Here is an 18,541-nt window from a genome sequence, read left to right as displayed (position 1 = left end):
AGACTCCAGAGAAGAAGTTTGTGAATGAAAAGGGTTTTATTTTCCCACTCTTTTGTTAAAGGGATCTTCTTACCAGACATTTTCCAAGCTGAATCTACTCAATGTGATATAAAAGTACCCCTCGGTGCCACTGAGCCTCAAGTTTACTATGGCAGTGGTTGGATCTAACAGTCCGTTGCATGGAGGCCTGTGTGCATGCGAAACATGGAATTCTGCTAATATGATACTTTATCAGTGTGTGTTTTTATTATCAGTGGTGGCTCTGACTGATATTGTGCTAAGATATGTGCAGGAAGCTTCGTACTCCCTTCAGCCACGGCTGTAAATAAGAAAGGTCATGCGGTCAACTGGCCTGATCAAGGATGCGTATGCAAATAAAAACTCTGGTTGTCAAAATAAAATGATGAAATATGATGCGTTAAACTCTTACACATGTATAAAACAGTTATAATGAGACTCACCTCGATGATCTACAACATTAAAATGCTGCTTATACATCAGTCATAATAATACCAGAGTGTCCATTCTCCATTTGCTGATGATACTACAAAACTTAATGTTACACATTAAAGTGTGTTTACAGGTGTTGGGGAGTACTACTGTATATGTGAAAAAAGTAGCATCAAGCCTTTTGTGGCTCCAGAGGAAGCTGCATTTAATCTGATAAATTGCCTCCAGTGATGTCGCTCATTGGCTGGTTGCATTGTGGGTAATGCAGGTGATATCTCTGTTTCTGTTGTGTCCATTTTGAGCATTTTTTAACTGTCCATAATGAGTCCAACAGTGTTATAGGTTCAAAACCTGGCGCCTACATTACCCACAATGCAACTTAGCCACTGAGTAACATACCTAGAGTTACCCTTTGAGTCAAAGTTTGAATTCAGGACATTACTTAGAGTAAAGAAGTACATTTTGTTGCTGTCACTGTTTATTTTTTTAACAATGTGTACAACATGCCACCTCCATCACATTATTTCCTGTGTTTACTGTACATGTACAGTGTGACTCTACCTAAGGTGTCCCTTTAAACAACCTCCAATGTTTTTATTTATCATTCTAGCCCAATAAACTCACTGTGTTCCTGACAAACAGGAGGTGAACTAATCCCGGGTGTGAGAGACAGTACATAAACTCCCACAATGCAGCGGAATGTGTCTGATTATTTACCTATTAGATATTCCCTTTGCTGCTTTCCATTTGATCAGAAGACGCTCTGTGGCTGTCAGGTTGGACCTGTGATGGTGGGAGCACATAAATAGATTTAATAATAGAGCTGGAGCCCTTAGTGCTCAAAGCGGCTTCAGCCTGTGTGATTTCCTTCCTCTCACATGCGCTCATTGCATTTGTATCAAATCCCCTCAACCCTTTCAGCCCCATTTCCATTCTCTGAATTATCCCCTTCCTCATCCGTATACCAGTGGGTGTGTTTTTGCACAACAGCACCACACATTTAAACAGAGAACACATTTTCTATAATTTAGCAGCCATGTCGAAGCCGATCAGGGAATGCTATGAATACTATAAGCACCGGTGGTACCGGAAAGCTCAAAATAAGGTCTGTAAAGGGAGCAAGGAGCCAAAGCAGGACATATGCAAAGCAGCCTGCATTAGCCTTCGCACTGGCCTATAAATCACAAACATTTGGCAGGGCCCCCTGGCTCGCTAGCTGGTTACCCCAGACTAGAGAAGCCGCTCCTGCTGGTCCCACAGAGCGCAGAAGCCTAACAAGCAACATCAGATGGCTCGAAGGGTTCGGAAAGAGCCGCACTAAATCTCCCGGTCCAATTTGGTGTGACAGAGCCGGCCAGAGTTAGCAGCATGGCTAACCTGGTTAGCAGTCTGTAAGACCACGCTTGGAGGCTGTTCGATTGGCTGAAATGGGTTGCGGTGTCAGATCAGGAAGTAATTGCCTCTTCTATGGGTAGTTTATGACCCTGTTTACCCTGTGAAGAATAGCTCCTTCTCATATCCCTCTTCCTGGTGGTGGTACTCTGTCATGCTGATGGTTGATGTAGGTGCCCTCTCACTATTAGTGAACAAAAGGAATGTGCACCTTGAGGCTGAAGGAAACAATTTTAGCTGTATTGTGCAGCATTGTGGGGGAATTGATTGCTTACAGTGCATTGTATACTCTCACAGGAAAGGCTTTCCTGTCCATTGGCTAAATTGGGAAACTTCATTGTGGAAATATTCCCTAGATACCCGCTGCCTGACAATGCTGTCTAAATTCAGAAATAACAACAGACAGGTTTGACTATTGTGTGACTGGGTTTTGTGCGGCTCATCAGCCTCCTGCCAGATTTGTGCTCACTCTGCACCAGGACCCCCTAGTCTGCTTTGGCAATCGTGCCAAATCCTCTCTCCTCCTCTCTGTCTTCTGCTGGCAGACCTGATGCTTGGTATCGCTGATGCCAGAAAAACAGTTCCCAATCCTCTTTGAGTCCAATCAAAGATTAACAGCAGTGCATCCACAGAGCCAGGAACCTTTATTGCTGTAAATACCTTCTCAGCTTTTGTTTAGGGGATGTTCATTCAATGCGGTTGCTGAAATTGGGAAATGGGCAGTCCACATAAAACACACAGTGAACAGCTGTCATTGTTTGACATCTGTAGCAACACTGGTAAACAGAAAGGACATGCATGTGTTTGACTGCTGGGATAAATTTAGTTCAAGATCTGGATCAAATACTGATTTACGATCGAGAACAAGGACAATGGAATAAAATTGTCTTGGCCTTTAGGGACAGCAATGTTAGTGGGATGGGTGTCATCCACTTCAGGTACTGACTGAAATATATCAGCAACTATTGGATGGATTGCCATTTTATATGGACATTCATGGTCCTCAGAGGAAAAACATTACTTTGAGGATACCGTGAATTCCCCCCTAGCGCCACCATTGGGTTGACATTTTGGGTTTTTTAATGAATTTTCTGCTCACTTACAGGAACAAATGCCATTTAATTTGGTACAGATATAGGCAATAGTCCCCAGAGGATGAACCCTAATGATTAGTTGATCTTCTGAGTTTTCATTTAGCACCACCAACAGGTCAAAGTCTTCACGTAGCCAGTGAAATATCTCAACAACCACTAAAAAGATTGGTTCAACATTTTGTAGAGGTGATCTTCCGACTTTCATTTAAAACCACCATAAATTCATAATTTCAATTCATCCGATACACGAGAACACCTGCAAGGAGGTAATGTTTTCATACTGTACATGTCCGGTGGTTGTTTGATTAGTTGGTTGGTTTGTCAGCAGGATTGCACAAAAAATACTGAACAGATTGCCACAAAACTTGGCTGAGGGATGGCTCTCAGCCCAGAATAAACCCAATTAACTTTTGGTGCAGATCCGAATAAAAGGACAGATAAAATAACTTTTTTCTGACTTTCTTCATCTTTGCTACATATGGCATTTATTAAACACTTCTGTTAATTTCTCAGAGAATAATGTATGGATCTTGCCATTCTAATTGTAAATGGGACCATAATTTACAAAATGAACATCATGCTGTATTAAAGAAGACTTGACACTAGCGATTGAGACCATAAACTCATTAGGAAACTGTTTACTGAGGTAAAAACTTTTTGCAACCACTGGAGTCTATTGCTACTGGGGGCTAGAAGGTTTAAGGCTTCAAGCTCTGTCCATATTTTATACAGTCACTGGCTGTGACTCAGTGCAGTTTCAGTAGACTCTTGTTTCTGTGCTGTCAGTGGAAACCTCTGACATATCATCACTCTGCTATTCATGATCTGATTTAATCCATCCTTAATGATTGAAGAGGATTACGCAGTACAAGGTTGTCTGTGCCTCTAATTATTGAGTATCACTCTCCAGTATCTACAATTATCCAGTCAATCAGGCGGCGAGTTAATGAGAGCACACTGGTCAAATGATTCATCGCTCTTCTTGTGTTCACTCATCATATAACATTTCTTAACAAGTGAACACACAGGATAAAGCTGTTATATTATTTGCCTTATTTCTGTATACATAATTAATTTAAGTGAAAATTTAGTTTCTATTACAGACTAAAGGGAAGGGCTTTGTTTGAAGTTTATGTATCCGCATAAACGAATAATGAGTTTTTTTGCGTAATAATATCTGACAAAAGACTGAAATGAGAAAATCCTTGACAGAAGATGTTCAATAAATAAAGATTTAATGATTGGATTATTACCTTGTTCTTGAAACTCTTTGAGGTTGAATGATATTCATATTTCCAGATAAGGATGAATAAGAATTTAAGATTAAAGGGGCACTACGTAGTTTTGAAGAAATTCAAACTCAGAATTTTTATATTTACAATATGAATGAGGTAATAATATTTTTCCATAACTGAATAAACAAGCTGTTCTGAGAGGAAAGAAGGTCCCCAGTACACTGTGTGAAGCTAGAAAGGTGGCAGGGTCCGCCACATATAAGCAAAGTAAAACAGTATGAGATTGTGTTGTCCTTTAAGGTCAGTTTGTTAATCAGTTTATTCAGTCATGAAAACAAAGAGAGTCTAGTCAATGAAGATCTTTCTCTTTTTTCCCCCAAACTACGTAGTGCACCTTTAAAACCTTAATGTTAAATAGCGAAGATGAATGCATTTTTTTCGCAGAGACGATTAAATATCTGCTCAATATCTTCAGCTGTTTCCGGCGTAGACAGCAGAGACAGGCTTTTGCCATTAGCGTGCTGCGCTCTCAGCTGTCACACAGGAGGCCGTGCAGCGACGGATGGATGTCAGCCTTATGAAAGAGGAATGTGATACCTGCGCTGTCAGGAAGGAAAAGCTGGAGGGATGGAAGCAGAGAGAGGGAGGAAACAAGCCGGCAGAAATGGAGGAGAGAGGGAAAGAAAGTAGACTGTGAAAGACACCGCAAAATGATGTGGCATCAGTCAGTGCCCGCGAGGCAAAATCACCTCCATCCCTCCCCACACCCTCAGAATAATGGCAGGATTTATCACACGTTCCCTATTCACAGAGACGATTTCTCCAGCAGGGTGGAGATGACATGAAAGTAGAGCTCAAGTTAGAGTTTAGAAACAGCTCAATAGCATGAAAGAACTGTGGCTGAGCTACACCGAACAAAAATATCCCCCTCAAAATCCCCTTGTTATGCTGAAAGACGTCTGTCTTGGGGCCATGATGAAAACGTCAACTTCAAAAGTCTTTTTTTTTTTCATACTAAAACACTGTCTCCATCTGAATCTGAAGTGGGAACAGATCCTCAGCCAGGATGGGCCCTCTGTGGTGCCCGTCTCTGTCTGCATATTGTGTTTATGCACCACCGTCTCAGTTTTGAAGGTTATTCTTTGGGGGGAATTTGCCAGGATTTTTTTTCCCTGACAGCGAGTAACATGAAATGCTTTTCACGTCCCAGACTTGGTGTCGGCGAGGGTAGCAGATTGCGTCAGGTGTCGCAGGCACCAAACAGGCTCAGGTTCAACCACAGAGACGGGCTCCATTGTCAACACCGCCGTTACATAAAGAGTCATTAGTGGTGTGGTGTTGTTGAGGAAGGTGACGGATCTAGTCTGCTGTGCGTTTTCTGGTGTTACCAGCACACATTGTCCATCATAACGAGAAATTTTATCCTCTGACAGTCGTAAAATTTTATTTCCGCGGAAAAAACAACCCCGTCGTAAATATGTCAACCCTTATAAATGATTGCTTCCCTGTGTGGGCCAAATATCACACTGTAAACTTTAACAATGGGCTGCCTCCTTTGTCTGAGTATGTGACACTGATAGCAAACAGCTGTAATGTCATGCTTGGGCTGATAGATGCAGTGTGTGAGCACTCAATTAAAAAAGTTTGGTTAGCAGTGCTGCAACAGCATAATTTCAATGAACTGGATCAAAATCAGGGCAGTGGATAAACAGTGCATGTGCATGATGGATACGCAAACGGATAGACAAGGTGTGCAAGTGCCTTGTGTTGTAAAGAGTTAACGTGTTATCATTTTAATCCAGACAGATGCATTTTTAATGACCGGTTTCCGCTTAAAGCAAGAGAGGCATCAAATTATGCTAAGTAAGTGAAAAATGCTAATGGCTATGGCTCCGGGTCGCTGCCGAAAGACGAACTTAGCAGTTTTTTTTATGTCCTTTCCCCTCTGTGAAATCTTTTAACCCACATTTGTCTCATTCCTGAAAAGCTGAGAGGGTTCATCTGCAATTTAGAAGACGCCGGTTTAATATTACACCCCAAAAATGTGACATTTTTATAATTTCAGTCTTTCTTAACAGCGTCTAGTAAATGCAGGGTGCTCATGGCTTCACGATCCATGATGATATTCACAATCACCAAACAAAACATCTGTTTTCCCCCACAGTTCAGCAGTGTTTATCTCCAAGCGTCAGCTCCGACTGCACTCCTGAGGTGGCATTTTAACTCTTTCAACACGCGGAGAGAATCAGGCACATATCAAAGCCGAGACATTTCAGTGTCACGGGGCTCTCTCGTCAAATACACACACAAACGCAAGACATAGGTATGCAAACACAAGGACACAAATCTGTTTGCACATACGCGGATGCAGAAAAGTATGCATGTACACACACAAATAGGCTGATTTCCCATGCTGCCATCTGTCAGTTGTAGAAGCCTCGGGGGAGTTCCTGTAGGCTGCAGACTGTGCCACAGTTGGGTGCTAAAACGAACAGCACAGCAGATGTTTGGGTTGCGTTTTTAGTAAGTTCCTATACTAACCTCCCGGAGAGTACTGCCGCTCCCACTCCTGTCATGTGATAATGTCACTTATTTAATGACACCCACAGAAAATGGCTGGATGAACATCTGTGTTCTGGTTGTGCTTGTCTTTGTGAGGGATGGGCTGCATGAGCCGAAGGATGTTATGTGGAGACCTGCAGAGGAGAACCCAGCCGGAGCGACCGCAACAATAACAAACGTTCACATAAACATCTTGAGAAACCACTCTGATTACATTTTGGCAGTTCAACAAATTCATTTTTACATAATACAACATTTTAATCACATTATTGAAAATAAAACATGAGAAAAAGGAAACTCTCATTAGTTAAATTACATTTTTGAGGGTTTGTTCTGTATTGTTGGAATGCCAAACAGCAAAAACAGCAACAGATAATGGTTCGAGCTCTTTGTCTCAGTAGAAGTTTGAGAAATATTCCCCAAACAGGAACTTTTAAAGCTGCAAAAATCTCCTTTTGGCCACTTGGAGGCAGCACAACCAGCTGTGAACACAATACTGACATTTTCACACTATAAAGTTGTTGCAGCTAACTTGTTAGCTTAACATTTGCCTATTTACACATTTGTTGGTTGGTTGGTTGGTTTGTGAGCGGGATTACCCAAAAACTACCCAACGGATATCCACGAAACTTGAATGGGGGACGGGTCTTGGCCCAGAATAGACCCCATGAACGTTTGGTGTGGATCCGGATAAAGATGTTGGGGATGTAACATACAATGGATTTGTCTGAGCTGTGTCCACTGCAGCTGGAAAGGAGGTTCATCAGATCAGGGAAAGTGAACCAAAACCATAAAGTTTTGGACTGTAAAACCTAAACACTAAGCCTAAAGATGCTAATACAAGAGTAAAGTAATAATTCTCTGTAGATTTGTCACAACAAGCACCCCGTTCTAAATTATACATATCACCACATACGCGCTAACTGCTGCTAATTAGCTGCTAGTTAGGTGAGTTAGCTGTGCAGGTACCTTCAGTGGATATCTCTTTAATACAATACATTGACATCATTACATCAAAACTGTTATTTCTTCACATTATGTTGGATTATTTTACTAGGATTCTTACATACTGCAGCTTTAACTGTTCTATTTAAGAGTGATTTTTCTATCATGTCTGTTGCAATGTCATGATCCCCCCAACTGCTTTCAAAAGCACCGGTGACTTTTCCAGCGCTCCATTTCTATAGAGGAGGATGGAGAAGACTGATGCAGGGAGGAAAAGGTTTGACAGGTTTGACGTGATTGCATCCAGTATGACATCGCCACCACATTGTAACGAACGCCTCCCAGACAATAGGAGCATGTCCTATCAATTCCCAATAGAAATGATTCCACAGCCTTTCATTAGTCATTGACGGATGACACAGTGAAGCCCCTCTTTCCATTGTTCCCGAACATTACCCAAATTAGCTGAGTCTCTAAGCTCACTCCCTGCTGATGTCACCAGAGCTCCTCTGTGAGAGCAGATTAGCTGCTAACATCCTCTGTTTGAAGGAGTAAGCCATTAAATAAGCCTTTTCTTTGAGGAGTGATATACAGTTCCACTTTTGGATCGTTCTGTTTGGATAAAAGATTGCATGAAGAAAGAAGTCGACGAAGAGGGATTTCGTTACATATTTTAGATCTGGAATGTAGCTGTCACCCACATCCAGACTGGAGAAGGGTGTGAGCAAGTAGGGATTTAATGTCTAACTCAAGGACACTTCACAAGGACATTATTTTTGATGTACCCTGAAAAAAGATCTGAGGAGCTTAAGTCCTGTAACATCTTGAACAGAAAATATTCTTTAAAGCCGCTATAATTCATATTTTAATAGTCACAATGGATTAAATGATGTTGCGTGTATGAAAAAGGTTGCTCGTAGTGACAAATCCACAAAGATGTATATGATTCTGCAGCTCCTCACACAAGACAACAGCCTCAGTTGACCGTGTAATACAAAAATTGCCTCAGTTGTGTGCTATTATTTTTCTGGACTGTAGCTCAATGAAAATAGTAAATATCTTTTGGAACAAACACACCAGGCCACACATGGTTCATCTCAAAGGGCGACTCACTGTGTGATGTGCTTCAAACTTTTGGGTCTCGTCCGTGATTGAGTTCACATGACACAGTGTTTTTGTCTCACCTCTCCCGTCATCCGCTGCTGTGTTCTGTTCGACACGAGCAAAGTAAATCCAAAAGAGCAGAAATGTACAATCCCCTCTCTCAACAAACCATTAACCCCTTGCACAGTGAGGCCTCGCCCATCGACTCCAGACAACCTTTTGTCAGGTTTGATTTTCAAACCCATTTTCTCAGACTCCTTAAAATGTATGGAGTGAGCTCTGTGGATCAGCGGGCAAGGGCACCGCACTGTGTTTGAAAGACAAGAACAACGGTGAAATAGACTCTCTCAGACAAAGGAAGCACTCAGTCGCTCACAATAACTTTTCATTGTGACAAGGCAAGCTAAACAAATGAATGTTAACAAGTGGAGCTTGTCAACCTCCTGTTACCGGTACCAGTTTCTTCTCCGTGAAAAGGTTGGAGGAGTGACATTCGTGGACAGAGGGCGCGACCCCGGTGTGTGCGGGAACGTCGGGATGAGGTTAAAGGTCGGAGGGCAGGGGCTTTGGGGTTGATAAGGTCAGACAGTGATACATTACTGTAGCCTTAATGCAAACTACTCTTCAACTGATGGAAACCAAAGAAGAGCCGCGGGGAGACTAATATTATCGTAAGAGATACAGGTCAGTGGTATGTCAGCGAAACATGCGATCCTATAGGTTTTTCTTTCTGACCTATGATCCGCTTATCATTCACTTAATACTGTACATACATCATTTTCCTTCATCTAGCAGCATTGTTATAGCATTAGCCGTTACCATTACTCCTATTTGTATCCTTAAAAATAGATGGAAGTCAATGAGGAGACACTTTTTGACAGATGTTTGGATTTTGTTGTGCAGTCAGGCAATCACGTCGTCCAATTACTCGTTTTAACGTCGCGGTTTCTCCGCGCTAAAGCTACCTTTGTAGCCGATGCAGAAATACCAGAGGAGCACGAAGATTATTTAATGACCTTTGACCTTAAAGGATGACCCCAATCACATCTGGCTCTGAGGTACAACTGATAATAATGAGTAATTATGGTTGTTAGAGAGAGGAGAGAGAGCAGCTCCATCTTTCATCAATACATCTGAAAGGTTAAAAGCTTTGGTGAAAGCATGCTAGAGTACACAAACTCGTTATTTATCCCCAAATTTCCACCTAGCAAACACAATCTGACACACTTCACCGACTTGCTTTATCTCGCTGCTTACGCCTAACACATTGTGACACATAATTTGGAGATTTTTGTTTGCAGACAATGGAGTAATCTGCCAAAATCTGCACACAGAGCTTGTCACTGAAAATCTGACACGGCACATAGCTGATGGATCACAGTTGGCTGCTGATAGGTACAAAGCTGTTGGGGTGCGTCTGAATCAGTTCTTAATTAGAGGGAGCATCTGGACGAACCAGCCGCAGTAAACATAAAACATCACAAGGCTGTGACATTTAAAAAAAAAAGCTTTACTTACAACACAGAGTTGAGACAGACAAGTGTTTTGTGTGCCAAATTGGCACTGATGTTGAACAGCAAGGTTTTGTCAATGCACTTAAACGTTGGTTGTAAACATACTGTATGAAGAATATGGATCCAGGAGGATGTTCAGCGCACATCCTCCTCTCCACTGTGGAGACCTGAAAAGAGAGCAGACTACACAGCACACAAGAACCAAACTCAAGCAAACCATTCACACAGGTAGAAGAGAGAAATCAAGCACACAGAGGGAGGGGGAGACAAGAGACAAGGCTGAAGGTCCGGATCCAAAACATCTGGATTGATCTGGAGAGAGAGGTCCCACGATGGCCAAGGTCAGTGGTTTTTAGAAAGTTTACAGTATTCTCATATGAGGGACGAACATGGACTAGAAATACTTTAGGCCTAATACATTTATTGAGACTGAGACTGACCTTCTGGAAAGATAAAGATAACATGTACAATGCGTGAATCGGCAAACAGGTTATTACTGATGAAAGTGTCATTAGTACGGTGACCAGACTTCCCAGATTGTTTCAGTCTCAAACTGTGTTTCCCAGAGTCCCAACACTGAAATGTCCCAGTCTTCAACATTCACCACCAAATTGTCCTGGTTTTCACCACAATCTAAATAATAATTACAATATTTTTACATGTTTTCAGCGCTTACATTGATGTTTAGCATGCTCTGTCCCACTCATTTCCTGACTTAATGTAAAATATATGACACTCGTGTCTCTTTCTGACAGAACCATGGATCTAACAATTAAAATCTGGATACAGCACATTTTTGTTTAAAAAAACAATGACAGAAATGATTACTCAATTATCAAAATAGTTGTCTGCTAATTTTCTTTCAATCAACCAATCATTGCAGCTCTAATAATAACACAGGAGGCTGAGCTAGTAGGCTAGGCTAGCCTTGCAGCTAGCAGGTATAAAGGCTACCTACACCCTGACGCTAAGATCGTTTAAATATGATATGGACAGAGGACAGTAATAGTAACAGAGAAGAAGAGTGAACAGATTAAATGCAGACCTTCAGGGAGGAAGAAAGAGGAGCGCTCGTCATTCACGGAAATCACGGGAAGCAGCGTCACGGTGTCGAAGCAGCCTGAGCAGACAGTCAACCTTTCATTCTGTAATAACTGTTATTTTTGAAACCTTTGCTTCAACCAAAGATAACAAGTATTATTCAGAGGATCCCATTTGCATATGCAGTGAAGAATAAAACTTTGACCTGAGGACCCTGAGGCTGATGAAAGTACGGGCTCCGGTGTCGGCAACCAGACTGACAGGCCTAAGTATGAGAACGAGTTCCTCAGACAACAAGACTTAGCAATTATCTCCACCGCAGGCCAATCAGACACACTGCGCTGAAGCAAGAAGCCCGCAATCAATCTCCAATGCTCGTAATGAGAAACATATTTTTCTCTGCAAGTGAAAAGATAATCAGCAGCTGAACGGAGGGGTCAACAGGTCCTCTCTCCTAAGATGTAGCGAAACAAATAACACAAATCTCTATCAGCCTCCACAGCTCCATGGCTGAATCCTCAAACAAGGTTACCTTCAAACCTGCAGACCCTTAACACAGCTGCTGGCTGTGGTATCGATCAGCGAGTTTAGAAGTGTGTGGCGGTGTGTGTGCACAGCAGTATCTCAGCCGGTAGTAGCAGCAGTTTTTCTATGCGCCCTATGCAAAGCGAGCATTAATATTAATATATGAAATGAGCCTTACACAACACAGTTCACTCTTATTCTTTTCAGTCTACTATGCGCTGCTACAGTGTTTCCTAATGCGATTGTGGGAAAGAATGAAGGTGACTAAGTGCTGTCAAAATGTGTCTAACAGAGTGATACATTTTCATATAATTACCGGATTAATAAATGGACTAAATTTCGAACCAAATCTTCACATTTTGGTGCAAAAAGCATAGCTTTTAGTATTAACCTGAGGAAAAAAATATTGAAAAAATTATTCAAGAGAATACATTAGAGACACATGTTGTTAAAAATCAGTGTTTTGGTTCGCTCATTATTCATTTCAGTGCCTTTTGAAGTACATGTGTGCACTGTAGTTGGCTACATAATTTAATACTTCAGGTCATTATACAGAGGGAATGTACGTATACCCAATACAATCAGACATGCTTATATCTCTCAATGTGGCCTTAATGGGACGCAGCATTACTCTTCAAAACAGGCTTTAAGATCTTACACACAAGTATTTGTAGTAAGGTACTTCAGTTTCAAGTAAGTAAGTAATATTTAATATTTAATTATTTTTTTAAACTCTTCTTTGCTTTTTTTATTAAAAAATAAATTATAAAGTTCCTTTAACTTTATGCACACAAAAAATATTTGGACAGACCTCGATTAACACACCGCATTTTCGCATGGGAAACAGCTTTTAGATGAGAAAATGGATGCCACACTCATGCGAAGCTACAGCCAGCGACTCGTTGAATTAACCCGTTTTATCTGTACAAAGACTGAAGCATAAAAAAAGACTTTTTTTTTCCAAAATAAACAAATAAGATATTAATTAGTGAGTTTTAGAGCATTTTGTTACCTTTGAATGGAGACAGAGCCTCATTTATTCCTATGAAAGCTGCTCAAGCTCAAAAAAGCTTGGCTTACCTCGAATGAAAATACACAGATCATCCATGTTGCGTAGACAAAGCGCTGGCTTACTTAAGATACTAAAGTTTAAAGTAATAGTTCAGCATTTTGTGAAATATTCTTTGCTTTTGTTGCTGAGATGACAAAATGGATGCCACGCTCGTATGAAGCTACAGCCAGCAGTTGGTTAGCTTATTAGCACAAAAAAAGCTAAATTAACATGTTATATTTCATTTATTATTACAAAATTAACAAACAACATGTTAATCAGTGAGTTTTTGAGGATTTTGCAACTTTTGGACAGGGCTAGGCTAGTTTTTTCGCTCTGTTTCTGTGCCAAATCGAGCTAGCAGCTTCTCGTCTCAGCAAGAAAAACCTAACATAACCTCCGTATCCTCCTTAATGTCAAACTATTACCTTAATACCTTTAAAAGATCATAAAAAAGACACAGGCTGTTTTCCTGTTATCAGAACAGTGGGAAAAATGAACAAACGTTTGGACCTAGCGAGACTAGCTCTTACCCTCCTTTTCCAGTTCTTGTGCACAGCTAAGCTAACCAGCTTGCTAGCTGTATTCAAGGCACAAAGGACTGGTATTAATCTTCACATCCAATCCTACAAGACAGTAAACTCTTCAGTCTTCTGTGATGTAAACTGCAGCTCTTCGACGTGGTGTTGGTGTTTACTGCTCCTCAGACACTAAAGAATGTACCCGACCTTCTGAATCCTACTGTGTTGTTTAATTGATGTAAGCAGCTCATGATTACAAACAAATTGTTTTGTATTATTTAATATCTGTAATAATTACTTTCATTTGTATGGTTATATAATTCCTGTGGCGTGCCTCTGCATGTGAACGTGTGTGTGTGTGTGTACGCATGTGTATGTCGCAGCCCGGCTGTGTGCCGATGTGTGGAAGTTAATGGGGGTTGCTTTATTTTGTCATTGTTTGTGAGACGGAGGTGAAACAAATTTTAGATAATTGGAAGCAGTAATTGAAATTTATGTTGCCACTTAAATGCCTTTGTGCAACTTTTATTTGGCCAATTAGAAGAATAAATGTGCGCTCTAAGCTTGAAAGTGAAAAACATTAAATCCTATAAAGTGAGGCAGAAAAACACGTTAAATAATACAAGAAATCCATTCATTACGCTCTTCTGGTTTTATTGGAGGGGGGGGGCGTTCAATATTTCGTTGCTCATATCCCGCTGTGCGGCCTTTGAAGATTGTGTTTTCTTTGTAATTGCGAGACAAATTCTTCCTCAGTTTCGCAGCGATCCGACACAGCTGCTAAACAGGTCGTCCTCACACAAGCTCCCAAATGTCTATTCAAGATAATTCAAAGTCTTTTTCCTTTAATATTCTCAGCTGAGGGACACAAATAAGCACCTACAGACAACGACAGATACAAAGTGTGGACGGGACGTGCTTCGAGGTGACCTCAGTGTTCATCTGACCTCTTCTGACTCCCAGTTTATGACCTGTGAAAGGACACAAAGACTTCTGACCATGGACATAAATCCATATTAGGCACTGTGAAAGGGATAATTGGACCAACCCTATTATTTATTATTGAATGTATTTTTGAGATGCTACATTTTATGTCTGACAGTTGCTACATGCGCAGGACAAATTGCTTTTGCATTGACATGCGTTAGCAGCGGTTGAGCTTAAATACCCTAAAAGCCTATTTTCTCAGTCACCTTCTCATTATGAGCAGTGGGGTCCTTCGTGAACACAGAGATGTTCTGCCAAATTTGGAACACTTTTGGTCATTTAAATATATCTATTTATGTTTTTTTTTTTGTTTTTTTTCACTGGTTTCCATTGGAAAAGGTTGGTGTGAGATCCTTCTGTAAACCAATCACAGATCGTCAGCACTTACATGAGAGTGTGATGACAATTGTGGGTTTTCTTTCCAATCTAATATGATCAAACTGCACCCACAAAGTCTTTATAAAGCCAAAGGAAGTTTTTTTTCATTTAGTCATGAATATTTACTTTCATATATATTGTCTTAAAGGATAAGTTCACCCAAAAATGAAAATTTTGAAGTAGACGGGGACTAGAAAAATGATTGTGCAAGTAGCTCAGTGCGACCGATATTTATTTTTATTGTTAAGCAGCGACCTCTAGTCCTAAAAGCAATTACGACAGGAGCAAAGGAGGAAGTCAGCTACAAAATCCACATATGAAGGAGGCCGGACACCCAGGCTGTCACCCATTAGACAGCTGTTGGTGTTCTGTGTGAAACCCAAAGTCAACATTTACTTATTTTAACATACACACTTAACCTACGTAGGTAACACAACTTAAGTTACAAATGTAACTTATTTGAACCCAAGCCATGATATTTTCTAAAACCTGACCAAACTGCATCCTTTTAAAACAGTTCTCGGTGAGATGACAAAGGTCCCAGTCATATACAATATGTAGTTTTTGCACAAGTGTGTAGCGTTGCCGGCACAAAGCAGCTGTTGACAGCGAAAGTTTTGTGCTGCAACACTGGCAGGATGTCATCTCAGGCAGGAGGCTTGTTTTTTTATTGTTCACACACTCTGGAGCAGGATAATTGTCATGCATTGGAAGCAGGGGAGCATGACCGGCACAGATAGACAGGGAGACACACCATATATAAGCTGTAGTACTGACAGAGCTACTGCCATTTGTCTCACCCAGAGCGGGACAAGCCAAGCCTGTCTTTTGATCAATGTTCTTTTTCACCACTGTGTCTCTCTCACCCTTCACCCCTCACTTTCTGTCTGTCTGTCCATCTTTCTTTCTTAATATCTCTTTCCTTTTCCCCCCATTGTACACTCTATATGTCTCCTCTTCTCATCTCTCACTCTTTGTGTCTCTCTGACGCAATTCATACCAATGTACTTTTCCTTTTATAGTCTCCGTACAAACCACCCACGGACATGTTGGCATTTACGCAAGATATTATGTGACAATAGTGGTCACTTAGGTTGTAAAGTACATCATATAACGTTCTGAATCAGGATTTAAATGGTCAAGATGTTTCCTCTGACACTTCTCCTCAGTTCAGGTACTTGTAATGAATGTAATCAGTGTACAGAACAAAGAGTGTAATATATATGCAGTGTTACAGCGATGAAATGGCATAATTACCTTCACTATGGGGGCATTAGTCACTGTGTAATGTGAAGACTGAACAAAATCTCATTTCTATATACTTCTTTCCTCACACTGTTTAAGTGTTGGAACAGGATAGGCCATAGAGACCAAGGACATGTGACTGACTGGAAGATTTACACATACTGCAAGATTCAAGATACAACTAATAAAATACCAAGAAAAAATACAGGGGCTGCTATAGGGTTAGAGGAGATCAGGGCCTTAATCTATAAAGCTTTGAATGAGTCTGCGGTCATGCTTTGATTGAAAAATATTGCAATATAAAGGATGCTATATAAGTCCCTGAGACCAAAGTGCTGGCAGGACGCTGACAAACACTGGGATCCAGCGCTTGTGCAGTGAGAGAAAAACATGTTGCACATGGGTTTTGATTGACATTAGCTCATCTCGCATTGTTAAAGAAAGTAACGAAACAGATCCTGGATCCATCCCATGACCAGATCTGCACAAAGAAAAGTTAATGGGGTCTATTTTGGGCCAAGACTCATCCTCCATCCAAGTTTTGTGGAGACCTGTTCAGTAGTTTTTGTGTAATCCTGCCGACAAACCAACAAACAAACGGACACAGTGGCGGAGTTAAGCAAAACAATTAGCTGAAAGATGCTACAATGCCCACAGAGCTGCAGGGAAGCTGCAGAGTTGATCACTAAGACACTAAGAGCCTTCCATATATAGATCATTTGATCCATGTTAATAGGAAAATATTGATTATAGCAACTTTAATTCAGTTAGTGTACTTTACACAGAACTATCTTTATCAAGTTTTTCTCACATATTGTCTGTGTGCTCACGGCTGCTGAGAGATTTGTGATGCAACATCCACTCTGTGAATTAGTTTTACTTTAGACACAGTGGAAGGATTACATTACCGCATATTGAAATCATTGTGATCTGGTTACAGCTCTGATGTTCAGGTCACAACATTTAATATCCAAGAGCAATGATATTGTGTCATTTTGCTGTCATATGACAACTTAATACGACATCTCATGGTTTTCCTTTACTTGTTTTCACTTCTATTTTTATCATTCCTTTCTCTTTGTATGCGTTATGACAGTGTGAGTTTCCTGAAAATACAGTGAGCAAACTAAATGGATGGATACTGAAATGCTGCTCGGAAAATTATAGGTAGTGATGAAGAAGTAATGGATGGGGAAGCAAAGAGACCTGACCATAGAAGTGCACCGAATATTCCTCCATTAAGACCTATTAGCACGCTATGACTATGTTTGGCATGATTGGACGCTGGGACCTTTAATAGAGCTCTCGGTGTTTTTATCCTACATGCTCTAAAAGCTTTGAGTGGTCTTGGTTGCCACTGCAGCACTTGAAGACACTCATGGATGCTGCGAGCCCGGACCGAGCAGAAATTATCATAAAACCCTAAACACGGCCTCTCAAGTCAAGCAACCACACAAATAACATCGATACTCAGCAATGTGGCTGGATGGAGATTACATCTACCAATGTAGGCGCTTGAAACTTTTCTTTATTTATTATTTCTTTAATTGCCTGCATCGTATTGCTCACGAAGGTATTGCGATATTTTATCTGTTAAACCACATGTAAAAATCACGGGCATCAAAATCAATCAAAAAGCAATTTCTCCCTGCAGTAATATGTGGTTATATCTGGAGGAAAAAGAGATGAGAGTCAGGGGCAGTTCAAATACTCCTTCACACGCATTCTGCGCTGCAGCTGCATGGTGGAAATGTAATGCAAAGTCAAACATTTCTGGATGTCTGAGTGGCGCACTTGCAGAATTCCTCGAAACCCGACTGAACTGTTTAGAAAACGCAACGGAAAAATAACTTTACTGCGTTGCACCAACGTAGTGTGAAATGAAAAAACACAGCAGTAAATTGGAGAGTGATGGCTGATGAGAGGTTTGAGCCTGCAGAGAGCTGTGGACTCAGACATGTGACCAGGAGCTATTTACCCAAGACCCAAGAACATCACTGCTAAACTTTCTGCTGTCTTAAGCAGTTCACCAGGTGAGGTTGTTTGCGGAGGAAGAAAGAAAGCTGACAGACAGAATGAAAGGTTGAGTGGTGCCTTTTGAACTCTGACACGTTACTGACCTTGTGGCATCATGGATCCACTAAACAAGCTTCCCTCTCATGAGATTAAGCCTCTTAACCATTTTGATCTCTCTGACCGGAGAGGACCCCCAGTGGGACAGAAGGTGACCCTAACATGCCCTTAAGGCTCCATTCTGATGAATTGACAGCTAAAGGTCAACGGAGAAGAGAGTGCAGGTCCGACAAAGTAAAAAACATTGACCGAACGCATGATCTCACGTACTATTATCTCAGCCTTTCGACCTTTCATAGTGCTTCAGAGTTTGCTTTCTACCACCAATCCCAACGTCGCGGCCAAAGAAACAAAATAAGGTGCTTTTGAGACATTGTTTATCAGGGGCTGGGTTGCCTTTCTGCAGGTTATTTTCCTGACTTTC

This window comes from Pagrus pagrus (genome assembly GCF_965226575.1).
Source record: "Pagrus pagrus genome assembly, chromosome: 23".
NCBI lineage: Eukaryota > Metazoa > Chordata > Actinopteri > Spariformes > Sparidae > Pagrus > Pagrus pagrus.
Note: the sequence above shows the minus strand (reverse complement) of the source record.